Here is a 15,955-nt window from a genome sequence, read left to right as displayed (position 1 = left end):
CACACTTTAAGGATTTCATTTTCATAACTAACTGTGCTGTCCTTTGTCATCCCTTCGATCCTCTCAAGTGTTTCATGCTGGTCTTCCCTATTAAGCTCCGCCCCCAAAGCTTCCATTATATATTACGGGGTCGTGGATCAGGTGTGGCGATTAGCAACTCCCGGCAATAATTACAGATGCGGACGACTCCTCACCTGTGCGCTTAAGCGAGGACTGCCCGCATCACAAAGCTCCCGAAACCGCCCGCCACTCTACCATAACCCTTTGCCGCTGAAAGTGCAATTATCTGTTAAAACTGGCATTTTGAATTTTGAGCTGTGGACCCGCTATACCACATCCCCTCCAACCCCACCACGGGAATCACAGACTCAAAAGGCTGCAGTCCGTGCCGCACCCTCAAGCAGCATGTGTGCCGCTCGCCTTACCCCAGACAGGAGAGGAAGGACGCGCTCCCATTGGGCTGCTGGGCAGCGGGGCGGATGATGTGAGAAAAGTCCTCTGGCGCGCGTGAAGAAGGGGAGCGGTGAGGGGAGCAGCCCGGCCCCGCATTCCTCTGGCTTTATAGTAACGAACTCTGTGCTCGGGCGACGGCGCGCGTGCCCACTGAGAGGGCTTTGAGTGCCCCCTTTGGCATGCGTGCCATAGGTTCGCCACCACTGTAATATAGCAATCCACAGTAACACAAACATAAATTTAAAATGAGCATCACACAAATTTACATAATGTTCAGAAAAGCTACCTCACAAGTCGACCTCGCTGTGTAAACCAAGGTTTTTAATCCCAGTCCTTGGAATTCGAGTAAGAAAAGAGAGCTGAAAATGTGAAGCTAGTCATTCAGTGTAATTATTCTTCTACTTGATTTTATTCTGGCTTTACTGCATGTCTTTAGTCAAACTTTATCTGAATATTATTTTGATTGCAAAAGGATAAGGGTGAAAAGGTAATTAGAATACATCTGTGGGAGACGTCTGGCCTGTTAACAGTGCTGCTTATGTAAAAGTAAACCTCTCTCCTGCCAAGCTGCCTTATAAACACTCTGTGTATTTTCAATTCTGTGTGTGTTGAACATCTGCAAACTGTTTGATTCCTTCTGATTAGAGTAAATAAGGGCCAAGATATGGCATTTGTGTTTAAATGGCTTGATCAGGCCGCTAGCATTATGATGGGCCACCATGAATGCCAAACACAAAGGCCAACACAACTATTTTTGTGTCAAAATATAAACTGTAAAAACTGATGGTCAATTGAGATACAAAAGAGATGCATGGACCAAACAGTATAAGAACACCTGAGAGAAGGAGCGAAAAGGAAGACAATCTCTCACCAGTGGAGATGCTGTGGAAGGCCAAAATGTAACTAAGCTTCAGCGTCAGGTTGGGATTATCAGGTACATAAACTCAAGCCTTCTTGGCCCAGTGTCCATGATTTGTGGGAGCAAATACTTTGCATCCCACTTATAGTGATTCCTTAATATAGCAGACGTTTCTCTCTTAATTGAATAGTGAATTTCCTGAAGAACAGACAAGGTCAGATATTCTTGTTCTTCACTCCATCACCATTGGGGATATTTCAGACATTTCAGAAATGCCAACTATTTGCTCATTCTGTGTATTTGTTAAGGACACACAGAATGCCTGAGGGTTATTGCAAGTGAGAGATGAAAGAAAGGCGTGCAATCATAGTCAAAAGTAATAGCAAAGGTCAGACATACCAAAATGAGAAATAAGGGATGAAACTTTTATGAGATGGAGACTGAAACATGACGAAAAGTGGGATGAGGCTGTCAAGGAGATGATCACTGACCAGGCCCAGATGAAGCTCACTCAGTCTAGCTTACTACCAACCACCATTAGGAAGCTTCAGCCTGACTAGGCCCCAAAAATGGGAAAACTGGATCAGTTCAAAAAATATTTTTTTTCTATGATTACATTTTTATTAACATTTAAATATCTAATATGGAAATAGGTTAAACCAGTGGTTCTCAACTTGTTGCCATCCCCACTTTTCTAATCACATTTGCTGCACTAAGGAGGTCAACTCTCTTCAATTGTTCTCCATAGGTCACCAGTGAACTTAAAAAGGTAGAACTATGCTCTGTGACAATAATGGTTGGGAAAAACTGGGTTAAATAACATTATTTTGAGAAAAAAACAAGCAAAAATGTAAATACTCCTCCCATCCGTATTACCTCAACACTGTGAAGAAATAAATCAGGTAGGCTGAGACTGAGAGGAACACTTCCACCCATGAACAGTCTCTGTAGGGAAGAAAGAGAAGGGACAGACTGAAAATGGAAACATCAGATATTAATGGTAAGGTCGGTGGAACTGGGTACCGGTCACCTGATCTTGAACCAGCTACAACTCTGACTCCCACCTTTCGATATCGGGACCAGATGACCCATTGATCTGTGCTTTGGAGAGTTTGAGTAGGAGTAAATTGTTGAAAGATTTCCAAAATGTAAAGCAGACAAAGTCAGGGAATTCCTTAGGAGAGTAACCTTGTAGCAGTGCTACCGTGGGGAGAAGTCAATTTCCCAGCAGGTCAAGGGGGAATTACCCTCATAAGATGACTGGAACGGAAGTAGGGGACAAAAGAGGCCACCGGGAAAATTGAAAAGGAGGACCTGACGGAACAACAGGAGATCTGTGTTTTTGTGTATCCTGTCCAACGTGTCATCTAAATAGTCAAGTGCGCCCTGAATAATTTCTCGTTAGGATGAATGAACTGTCTCATGCCTGCCTTTCGTGTGTATAGTGGTGGATTTGTCGTCAAGCGTCTTCAAAAGGAAATCTCACCCCTCGCCAATCCTGGACTAACTGTAGGACTGTTTCATTCATTTTTTACAGAAGCTGTTCTCGGGATTCTCATCTTCACACCATACCATTTCACTTGCTTTTGCTGTATTGGACTGTATAAGGACGTTGTTGTTGTGAGTGCTTATTGTTGTTGTTCACTGTATCACCGTAGGGGAAAGGGGAGATTTGTCTGATTGTTGTTATTTTGTATTGGGTTTTCATTTAATATATTATTTATTCATTCATTGATTTTGTGTCTCTACTTGTAAGTGTGTGCGGATCGGGCCAAGGCTGAGTGCGCCCCTGGAACTTCCACCAAAAAAAAATAAATAAATCACCATCTCTTTAATGGTGTGAATCTTAGCAGCACCAGACCACTAAAACCTCTACCTTAATTACAATAAAAGGAAGAGAAGAAAGATCTAGCCTATTGAAGATTTGAGGTACTAGAGGAATTTTAGTAGAAAGAATGATGGATGAAAAGTTGGAAACAACAAGCCTAAAAGCAGGAACAGGCGAGCAATCCCTGAACAAATTCAAAAAAGTACTGGGAGCTTTCATTGTATAAAACTGGTCATTAGGATCCACAGTCAGACCCACAGCATAGCACTTACAGGGGAAAAATATAAATGAGTATGCTGATAGTTTGGGTTCTTAGCAGAAAACGTAATTAAAAAAAAATTTCATGAGGGGGCACAGGAAGCGCCACAACTATTATTGTAACGCTAGACTGAAGTCACAGGTAAGGGCCTGTAGATTGCCTTACAAGGAACTGCATATGGGACAGCCACCGGCCTGGTGGTGGAGGAAAGAGTTCTAGAGTAGTTGGGAAAGAAGTGGAGAGGATAGTGATACACCAGTCACCTTATGGGCAGATCTGAGTTGTACACAGAAGAAAAAATAGGAAGAGGAAATATTAAAAATGGACCTCAGTGAGTGGAAGGTCCATAGCCCAATATCATCATAAATATTCCTTAAATATTCCAAACTGCTTCACTAGAAAGAGAGACTGAGGAAAACTCCAGCATGTGATCAAAAAGACAACAAGGATTCTTTATTACTGAAAAACGTCATTTTATAAACAAAGAAATAGCAAGAAAACCTCACAAGAGCAAAAAAAGCAGTAGCCTACACGTGCAATCCTAAAGCAAACAAGTCCTACAAACACTAATCAAGAAGACACAAAGATTCAGGAACAGTAGCACAAAAACAAAAAAGACCACCAAAAACAAAGAAAAAGCAATACTCACAAAACGGCTCTAAAATAAATATCAATGAGAGTTGGTCTCGTCCGATGCGGGAGATGGACGTCTGAAGTGGAGCTCCGCTAGCAGTGGTGCTATTTTTCATATTATTTGCTCATTATTCTGAGATATCCTGTATTTATTCGACCCGAGAGGGACCGCTACAGTATATGTAAACACATATAAACATGGCCAACAAGAAGGAAAGAACGAAAGAATCGAAGACTAAAGCTACATCCAAGCTGCGATCAGCAAGCCCTAGCTCGAGATACGGCCTGTCAGAGACAGACCTGGATCAGATGGGCGAAAGTACAGACTCCTCGGGACCACGGTCCGCTACATCGTCGCCGGCTGAGAGCGAAAAGGGGAGCGAAGGTGCGATCGTGAGTGCAGATGTGGATAGCTCGCCGATTGGAGAGGATTACCTGAAACTGGAAAAGGCCGGGAGGTCCGCGGCTTCAGTTACGCAATTACGCGGGACTGGAGCAGCGGGGACACCGGCTTCAGCAGAGTCTGCTGCTTCATCTACGGCACAAGAAGGCACATTTGAGCTATCTGAACTGAAAGTGTTGCTCGCTGAGCTCACGCAAGATATAAAGGAAAGCGAGAAGGCTAATGAGAAAGCAACGGCAAAGGCACTTGAGAGACTGAAACAGGAATTAAAACAGGAGATGAAACAGGCCAATGAATGTCTGCGACAGGAAATCCAACAGGCAAATGAAAGGCTGCGACAGGAATTCCAACAGGCAAATGAAAGGCTGCGTCAAGAGGTCCAACTTGAACTTCGACAGGTGCTGGGCAAAATTGAAGAGCGCATTGAGAAAAACTCGGCTAAACTGAGCACGCTTGCTGATCAATTGGAGCATCTTAGTGAGACATTCACGAATCGGATCGAAATAGCCGAACATCTAGCTTCCAGTGCCGAGGAAAGAGCAGTAAATGCCAGTTCGGAATGTAAAAAACTCGGAGAAAAACTTGGAGACAGACTGGCTGCTTTAGAAGATGGCAGTAGAAGGTATAATGTCAGAATTGAAGGCCTGCGGAGAATCGAGAAAGTTTAAACCCTGTGAAATTCGCAACTGAACTTTTTTCTAAAATAATCGGGGGCGACTTTAAAGCAGAATCTGAGATAGCAGCGGCTTACCGCGTCGCTGATCAAACACCGTCAGACCCGACGAAGATCTTTTCATAGTTCGTTTTGAGCGATTATCATTTAAGTTAGAGGTGATGGAACTCCTCAGAAAAAAGGAAAATATTATATATGAAAATTGCCACATTCGCGTCTTCCCTGACTTCTCTCCAGCAACAGCTATTAAACGCGCAGCCTTCTATAATATTAAACATGTATCCGGCAAAACTGAAAGTGGAAGGGCAGGGTCATTTCTATGTTTTCGCTAGCAAGGAGGAGGCAGAAAATGAGTTAAGAAAGCTGATCCCGGGACTATTCTGATACATAATTGTGAGTCATGGCGGTAAATGATAAAGCTAGGATTAATAATCTACTGTCTGATCTATTTGTTTTAAAATACGGGTTTTTTTATCAGCATATATTCTCATATTCTTATTATTACTTATTATTATTATTACTTATTACTTATTATTACTTAGTATTACTAGGGCTAAATGTTTATGTTTTATTGTGCTTAATTACGTTTTCCTCCTCTTTTTTCTTTTCTAATTATTTCATGTGTACCCTAAATGAGACTGTTCAATATCATACCCTTGGTTTGCTGTTATTGCTATTACTGCATTAAGACTTGTTATGCTTGTTTTGGACACATCTTTAACACCATCACCTGGGTTTATTATCTGGGGATATCATCTTAATGCACTAAAATTGCTGAAGATTATATGTATGTATGTATGTATGTATGTATGTATGTGTGTATATATATATATATATATATATATATGTATATATGTATATATATATATATATATGTATATATTAAGTGCAAAATTCTTTTCTTTTTTTCTTTTTCCTCTTTTAAAGACTATATTGGTAACAGATATCTCTATCTTTTAACCTTAAAGCGCCACTGCATGGGGGCTTGATGTGCTTTGGACGTGCTCTGTCTCTGGGTATGTCAGAGGACTGGGACTGCATGAAGTGGGTTTTAGCCTCACCTGGGGAGGCAAAAAGGGAGGGTGGGGGGTTAAGGGGAAGAGAAAGAGAGCAGGCTTGATCTATATCTAATCTATCATCTCAATCTTTATAATTATAACTATCAACGTAATAATAAGCTGCATGGCAACAACTCTTGGGGAATAGGAAATTAAGACCTAAACTATTTCACTTCCAGTTAAGACTATAAATGACACAAAAACTCAGAATCAGTGTCTCCATGATGGGACAGTTAACTTCGTAAGCTGGAATGTTAAAGGCCTGAATCACGAATTAAAGAGAAAGAAAGTACTTTCTCACCTAACAGGTCTAAATGCTAAAATAGTATTTTTACAGGAAACCCACTTACTAAGTAAGGATCAGTTCCGGCTGCAAAAAGACTGGACTGGCCAAATGTTCCATTCTAGTTTTACAAAGAAAACTAGAGGGGTGGGAATTCTCATACATAGAACAGTACCATTTGTAGCATCAGATGTAGTATTGGATCCTGAAGGGAGATATGTGATGGTCATGGGAGACTTATCTAACTGTAAAATGATTTTGATAAATGTTTATGCACCTAATGTTGATGATAAGGAATTTATACAAAATTTATTTGCATCCATTCCCAATCTGAACACTCATAAACTTATAATGGCTGGGGACTTTAATTGTGTTCTAAATCCACTTTTAGATAAGACTTCCTCCACAGGGGAACGCAACTAACACCGCAAAGATAATTACAAAGTTTATAACTGATCACAACTTATCAGATCCCTGGAGGTTTTTAAACCCAAATTCAAGAACATATTCTTTCTACTCACCAGTACATCATTGCTACTCAAGGATTGATTACTTCTTTATAGATAATAACTTCTTGCCTAAGATTAAATCTTGTAAATACGATGCTATTGTTATTTCAGACCATGCTCCGATGATCTTGGAGCTGAAATTACTAAGCCCCATACACTCACCCGCAGATGGCGCTCAATCCGCTTCTATTAGCTGACGAGAATTGTACTGAATTTATATCCAAACAAATTGAATTCTTTCTAGAGACAAATACATCCCCTGAGATCTCTGCAGGAATACTCTGGGAAACTCTTAAGGCCTTCTTAAGAGGACAGATTATCTCATATCTTTCCCACAGAAATAAATCCGAAGCGAAGAAAGTAGCAGAGATAAAAGCGAAATTACTAAAATAGATGAAGAACATGCCAGACTACCAAGCGAGACTCTACATAAGAGGAGGCAGGCTCTACATTCAGAATTAAACCTCTTGACAACTAAAGAAACCGAACAACTAATTTACAAATCCAGACATCATTATTATGAACATGGAGAAAGCTAATAAGCTTTTAGCGCAACAAATTCACAAGCAAGATGTACGCAACGCAATCTCGGTAATTACTAACACGAATGGAGATAAAATCATCGAACACAAAAATATAATGTACACTTTTAGAGACTACTATAAATCCCTATATACTACTGAGTTTAAAGAAGACAATATACAATCTAATGCATTTCTGGATAAATTACAGATACCACAAATTGGCGCTTTTAGTGTGGAGGAACTCGATAAACCTCTGTCATTATCAGAATTACTGGATGCTATAAAGTCACTCCAAGGTGGAAAAGCAGCAGGCCCTGACGGCTACCCTGCAGAGTTTTACAAGAAATTCTCCGCTCAGCTAGCTCCCTCCTATTAGCAACATTTACAGAAGCCAGAGATAACCAATCTCTTCCACAAACCTTTCCCAAGCACTAATCACTGTCTTTCCAAAACAAAATAAGGACTTATTACAATGTGCATCATACAGACCAATTTCACTTCTGAATAACGACGTTAAAATACTCTCTAAAATCATAGCTAGAAGGATGGAGAAAGTGCTCCCCTCAGTAATATCACAAGACCAAACTGGATTTATTAGGGGCCGACACTTATCTTCAAATCTTGACGCCTGTTTAATGTAATATACTCACCAACTAAATCAAACACCCCAGAAATATTATTATCATTGGATGCAGAAAAAGCATTCGACATGATTGAATGGAAATACCTTTTTACTATTTTGGAGAAGTTTGGGTTTGGCCCGAACATTTGTGCATGGATTAAATTACTGTATACTAACCCAGAAGCTTCAGTTTGCATCAATAACATTTGCTCAGACTACTTTAAACTAGAGCGTGGCACAAGACAAGGATGCCCTTTGTCACCACTGCTGTTTGCAATTGCCATTGAACCACTGGCAATACATTGTCGAAATACTGATCAGATAAAGGGGATTAGCAGAGAAGGACTGGAACAGAAAATCTCATTATATGCAGATGACATGGTACTGTATATATCGGACCCAGAAAATTCTGTGCCTGCAGTCTTAGCAGCACTCACAGAATTTCAAAAGCTCTCTGGTCTCAGAATTAATCTGAATAAAAGTGTACTCTTTCCGGTGAATTCGCAAGCATATAATATTAGATTAGACACCCTTCCTTTTATCATTGCAGAACAGTTTAAATACCTCGGGGTAAACATCACAAGTAAACATAAAGCTCTTTATCAACAAAATTTCGTGTCTGCATGGAAAAAATTAAACAAGACTTGCATAGATGGTCAACCCTTCATCTCACACTAGCTGGAAGAATTAACACTGTTAAGATGAATATTCTTCCTAAGCTCCTTTTTATTTCAAAACATACCAATATACATTAATAAATCGTTCTTTAAGCAATTAGATTCAACAATAACCTCATTTATTTGGAATTCTAAACATCCACGCATCAAAAGAGCGACCCTACAAAGACAAAAGGCAGAAGGTGGCATGGCTCTACCTAACTTCCAGTTTTATTACTGGGCAAATATACAGTCGATAAGAACCTGGACACAAATAGAAGAACATACACAGGCATGGACCGCAATAGAAGTAAAATCCTGCAGTACTTCTTTGTTTCCTTGCTTTGTGCTCCAATAAACACACGTTATCGGCAATACACTAATAACCCAATTGTGCTCCACTCACTTAGAATCTGGAACCAATGTAGAAAGCATTTTAAGACGGAGAAGCTTCTTTCTGTGGCACCTGCAAAAGAACCACCTCTTTCAACCCTCACAAACATATGCAGTTTTAATATCTGGAAAAATTTGGAATTAACTTGCTTAGAGATCTTTATATAGACAACGTCTTTGCATCCTATGAACAATTACATTCCAAATTTAACATTCCAGCTACAAATTTCTTTCACTATCTTCAAATCAGGAACTTTGTTAAACAGAACCTTCCAGATTTTCCTCATCTTGCACCCTCATCCACGCTGGAAAAATTATTGCTCAATTTCAAGGAGTTAGACTCCATCTCTACAATATATAAAATCCTTTTACAATCCCTTCCTTTCAAAGATCCAAGAGGACACTGGGAAAATGACCTCTCAATTAATATATCAGAAAAGGAGTGGAAAGTAGCAATGCAGAGAATTCACTCAAGCTCCATATGCGCAAAGCATACAATTATACAACTCAAAATTATATATCGAGCACATCTGTCTCGACTAAAACTCTCAAAATGTTTCCAGGGCATGATCCAACCTGCGAACGTTGCAACCAAGCCCCAGCCTCACTAGGTCACATGTTCTGGGCCTGCACCAAATTAACATTATTCTGGACAAAAATTTTTAATTACCTCTCAGACAGTCTTGGACTCACAATCCCTCCTAACCCATTAACAGCTGTGTTTGGGGTTCTTCCAGAGGGTCTTAAAGTGGAGAAAGACAAACAAATTGTGATTGCATTCACTACACTGTTGGCACGCAGACTTATTCTGATAAACTGGAAGAACCCAAACTCTCCTCTTTAAGTCAGTGGGAAACTGATGTGTTATATTATTTAAAATTGGAAAAATCAAATACTCAGTTAGAGGATCTGTGCAGACTTTTTCAAAACATGGCAGGATCTAATCAGTAATATTTTGAAATGATTTATAAAGCACAGAGAATTTGTTGATTTAGGTATTTTTAAAGCCTTAAATTTTACACCATTTGGCTTGCTCTCTCTCTCAAGGGTGGGGATCGATCTGTTCTTAGCATAATTCTTTTTTTTTTGTAAAAACTTGATTACTATGTATTGATTATAATAAAATTAATAAATAAAAAATAAAAATAAATAAATAAATAAATATCAATGAAACTCTACTTGAGCTTCTTTCCTGTGGGCTTAAATACGCAAAAGGAAGGCGGAGGAGCAATGATGTCAGGGTGGCCCTGCCCCTTGAGGAACCACTCACAAAGTACATGGAATGGAGGCATGTTTAGAAAAGATTTTACAAAGACAGTACATAATTACAAACATCACTGAAAAAATATGAAACATAACAATTAAAAATAGCAATAAATTGCATGACTCAAGTTGATACATAACAGAAATAAAGTCGCAAAATGAAGTCAGAGTAACATATCTAGAGCTAGGGCCCTGTTGAATTAGAAACCCTAACTAACTAACTAACTACATAATAATGATAACTCACTTTATTTGCCGTGTGCAATTTCTTGCGTTAGGAATTTATTTTATTATTTTTTTACATACCCCAACTTGCTTTCCAGATACACACACAGAGAGGAAGAGAGAAGCTTGGGGTCAAATTTCAGGGTCAGTTATTTGTGCAGCACCTCAGAGGCAACTGCAGGTTAAGGGCCTTGCATGGGAGTAGTATTCCCTCTGGCACTGCCAGGACTGGAACCAGCAACCTTCCCGTTAGTACACTCTATCAGTTAGATAGCAACTTTAAATTTCTTTAGTCATTTGTTTAGCCATGCAGTCAGAAAGTGGATGCCATGCAGTTTCGTCTGTGCATCTACTGGTATCGTTAGGCACATTTGTTGATTTGAGTACTGAATTCTGCATCTCCTGAGGCTCTTCGTTATCCACTCTCTTAACAGTTGTCCTTTTGACAGAGTGTGACACACCGTTTACTTCAAATACATATTTTGCAGTTCATATTTTCATGAATATAGCTGCCAATTTGTTCAAGCTCACATCAACTCCTAAACTATTGTTGTAACGCTGAACAACAGAGAGCACACACAGCACCGGCGACAACGTATCATTCATGTTAAACACTTGTCCATTGATGCTGTCGAATGCATCTCTCTATTATAAAGAAAAATCTTGGGACGAGGTGAGAATTTTTTCCTGAGACGAGACGTGATCTTTTGAAGAGAGACAGAGAGACACTTTCACATCCCGTGAGACGGTCAAGTCACGTCATATTTACAACCTTTGGAAGCAAGTCCCGTGATACACATGAAGAGCAGATTAGAGATAATGGAAGTAGGAAAATTCGAAAGACTCAAAAAAATTAGAGTAAAGATCAAATTAGCGCAAACAAACAGAAAATATTACTTGGTGAAATAATGGAACAGCGAAAAAGAGATGAAATAGTGTTTGAGGATGTCTGGGGGAGAAGGCAGTGAGACAAATGGCCAGGTGCTGTACAGGCTTTTAAATGTTTGAAGCACCGCACGAAATGCAGATCATGCAGAATGGCAGCAGCAGCAAGACAGCAGCTAATCGAGCAAAGAGGAGGTAAAAGAAACAACTGTTATTTGTTTCCCATTGTATTACCATTTAGGAGGGTTTCGGAGGAGCGACCGCATCTCCTTGGGGTGCATTTTGCCCCCATCTTCACAACGCCGCGTATTGCTGGTGGAGGGGGAAAGGGGTCGGTGAGCGATGCGAGCAGGGGGCGAAGCTCCCTAGTAATAAAATAGTATAATCTGATGTTACAGAAAGGTCTTTCCGTTTCAGTAGGTAAAGTTTATTTTGAAAACGTTCAATATGCTCTCTGCACTTGTGACACACATTTATATGTCAAAAAGGTCTTTTTGAGGAGACTGTTCAACTGTAGATAATTCATCATAAATGGAATCTGGGTGTCTTAAGCTTCTCTTTTTATTTCAAAATATTCCAATATACATCAATAAATAATTTTTTAACCAATTAGATTCAACAATAAGCTAATTTATTTGGAACTTAAAGCATCCACATATCCAAAACGTGACCCTACAAAGACCTAAGGCAGAAGGTGGCATGGCTCTACCCAACTTTCAGTTTTATTACTGGGCAGAAAACATACAAGCTATAAAAACCTGGGCATGGACACAAATACTGTAGATGAACATACACAGGCTTGGTCTGCAATAGAAATAAAATCCTGCAGTACTTCTTTATGTTCCCTGCTTTGTGCCCCAATAAATGCAAGTTATCGCCAATATACTAATAACCCAATTGTGCTTCACTCATTCAGAATATGGAACCAATGTAGAAAGAATTTTACTTTTATCTGTGGCACCTCTGCATGAGAACCATCTCTTTCAACCCTCGCAAACATATGCAGTTTTTAATATCTGGAAGAAATACGGGATTAAATTGCTTAGAAATCTTTATATAGACAACATCTTTGCATCCTATGAACAATTACACTCCAAACTTTAACTTTCCAGCATCACATTTCTTTCACTATCTTCAAATTAGGAGCTTTGTTAAACAGAACCTGCCCGATTTCCCTCATCTCGTACCTTCCTCTATGATGGAAAAAATATTGCTAAGTTTGGAGGACTCAGACAGCATTTCTGCAACATATAAAATTATTTTACAGTCCCTCCATCTCAAAGATCCAAGAGGACAATGGGAAAAGGATCTCTCAATTAATATATCAGAAAATGGAGTGGGAGGTAGCAATGCAGAGACTTCACTCGAGCTCCATATGCGCAAAGCATACAATTATACAACTCAAAATTATATATCGAGAGCCAACCTGCGAACGCTGCAATCGAGTTCCAGCCTAACTGGGTCACATGTTCTGGACCTGCACCAAATTAACATCATTTTGGATCAAAATGTTTAAGTGCCTTTCAGGCAGCCTGAGTGCCACAATCCCTCCTAACCCATTAACAGCTGTGTTTGGTGTTCTTCCAGATGGGCTTAAAGTGGAGAAGCACAAATAAACTGTGATTGCATTCACTACACTTCTGGCAGGCAGACTTATTTTGCTAAACTGGAAGAACCCTAACTCTCCTCTTTTAAGTCAGTGGGTAACTGATGATTTATAGATAGATAGATAGATAGATAGATAGATAGATAGATAGATAGATAGATAGATAGATAGATAGATAGATAGATAGATAGATAGATAGATACTTTATTAATCCCAAGGGGAAATTACTATTTGAAATTGGAAAAAATTAAATTCTCCGTTAGAGGATCTGTGCAGACCTTTTTCAAAACCCGGCAGAATCTAATCAATAATATTTTAGAATAAGCTCTTAAAGCACTGAGGAAATAATTCTCTTCACATTTCTTTTTTTTTCTGATTTTTTTTTTTTTATCTGCCTATCAAACTTATCAATTTATGTATTTTGACCTGCTTTAAGTTTTACTCCGTTGGCCACGCTCTCTTTGTCAGGGGTGGGGGTTGGGTTGATTTGTTTTCAATCCTATTTTTTGTAAAAATGTATCTGTCTGTATGGAATGATTACAATAAAATCAATACAATTTAAAAAAAAAAAAAAAAGAATCTGGCTGTCTGTCGGACCAGGTTAACAAGAGCACCTCTGACTTTTCCAGTTCAAAATCACCGCCATTGCTTTGAGTGCCAGCCGCTTTCATGACGCATTGGGTTGGTTTAGAAATGTGACCCTCAGGTGTTCTTACCCAGTTTTAAGCAAAATTCAGTCCTTGTTGTCTCCACATGTTTACATTATACGTCTGGCTTCAGCGAGGCCATTGCTGATGAGACCCCTGCGACTGTGCCATTAGCAGACTTGGTAATGCTGTTGGAGCCACACGTCACAGTTTTCATTTACTGTTTTTTTGTTTTTCTGTATGGTGAGCCAAACCCTGCAGCCTATCTGTGAGCTCAGGCTGTTTATGGAAGGTCTGACCCCCCCACCCCCGTAGGCTGTTCCCTACAAACAGTCATCTGGCAGTGCTGCCCTCAGCTTGCTTGTGCCAGTATTGATGACTTCCTTAATTTAGAATTTTTGAAGCACCGAATGCTCCTCATTTCTTTCATAACAAACATGTAAGGAGCTCGACTCACTATAAGCTGAACGCTTGTCTGTATTATCACACCCTGCAGTTACTTTTATGGTAGTGCACCTTCTAAACTGCACTCTTTATTTGATGCTCTCATTATTGTCACGTGTGCAGAGTACAGTGACACTGCCAAACGATTCGGAGCATGTAAAAAAGCCACTTCCTCCAAGTCAGAACTGCAACAACTGTAACATCATGTAACACTGCCACCTTGTGGTTCTTTTTCAAATAACTTACACTATTTCCTGTTTGTTTAGTAAACGTTAGACCTGCATAAACTATCTCTCTATTATAAAAAAGAAATACTGGAAAGCAAAAGCAAGGCGACGATACGTGATCTTCTCGGAAGTTTTTGAAAGACATTTAAAAGACCCGCGAGACAAAAGATACTTGCCACGGAGCGTCAGGCGGGGACCGTAAACATGAGACTTGGTGCCAAGAGACTGTCCCAGGGCCGTCTCGCGGGGACGTGGAACATGAGATTCTTGCGAGATACACCCTACTTACAACAGATATATAACAGCACATCCATCAAAAAACAGTCAGTCGTGTAAAAGCATGTAGTGCACACAGATCCTGTGCTCTCAACACATATAAAGCGTATAAGAAAAATACGGAGAATAGACACCCAAAGGCGTTGGAGAGAAAAAAAGGCAAATAAGAGATTATGAAACCAGTAAAATTCGAAAGAATTGCAGCGTCCCAGCCAGGTTGCGGCCTTTCTGGTTTTAAGTGACTGTTCGGTTCGATTGTGGGAGGGCGGAGTACAGCACGAAAGACTGATAGCGGGGTATTGATTGATGCGGTAAGGGGAGGGGGGGCGAGACGCGGGGGATGAGGGATTGGAGAAGGTGCTAGAAAGTTGTGTAATTATGAGGGGCCAAACAGGCCAAAAATCATATATTTCTGTGTGTTATCTATTGGTTAACGTGTGAACACTATTGGTTTATGAATATTTACTATCGGTTTGCGTGCATACTTAATTGGTTTGCATGCGAACAATACTGGTTTCATTCATATGAACTATATTGGTTGGTGTCCGTATATTATCGGGTTGTGCGTGAACTATATCCGTTTGTACGTGCATACCACTGGTTTGCATATGAACTATATCGATTTGCGTGTGTATTTCACTGGTTCCAGTACGTTTGTTGTTGGTTTGTGTGTCGACTGCATTGGTTTACGCTTGTATGTTATCGGTTTGAGTATGAACAATACTGGCTTGCGTTCTGTGCCGGTCTATAATATACGGACACGAACCAATATAGTTCATATTAATGAAACCAGTATTGTACGCATGCAAACCAGTTAAGTATGCACGCAAACCGATAGTAAATATTCTTAAACCAATAGTGTTCACACGTAAACCAGTAGATTGCACATAGTAATATATGATTTTTGGCCTGTTTGGCCCCTAATATGTTTGGAGTTACGAAGTCAGCGATTGTTCAAGTAAAACGTTTGTGCCACTTTATCATGTCAGTCGCTACAGCATCAAAGAAAAGACAGAAAAGATCGCATTACTGCAAAACAAAAGGTGATTAATCATCAGAACCAAGTGTAATTGAAAAAAGAGAAGGACAAATCGAGGTCAGAAATAAAAGACAAGGAGTAGACAACAAAGTCTTTTCGCATTCACATAATTCTTATGCCCAAAACGTGGATTTACACAATAACAGACCATACGCTATGAGAATCTGTGGTCCCGCAACAGTTAAAGCAA

Source organism: Polypterus senegalus, chromosome 13 (assembly GCF_016835505.1).
Source record: "Polypterus senegalus isolate Bchr_013 chromosome 13, ASM1683550v1, whole genome shotgun sequence".
NCBI lineage: Eukaryota > Metazoa > Chordata > Cladistia > Polypteriformes > Polypteridae > Polypterus > Polypterus senegalus.
This window is presented reverse-complemented; position numbering follows the sequence as displayed.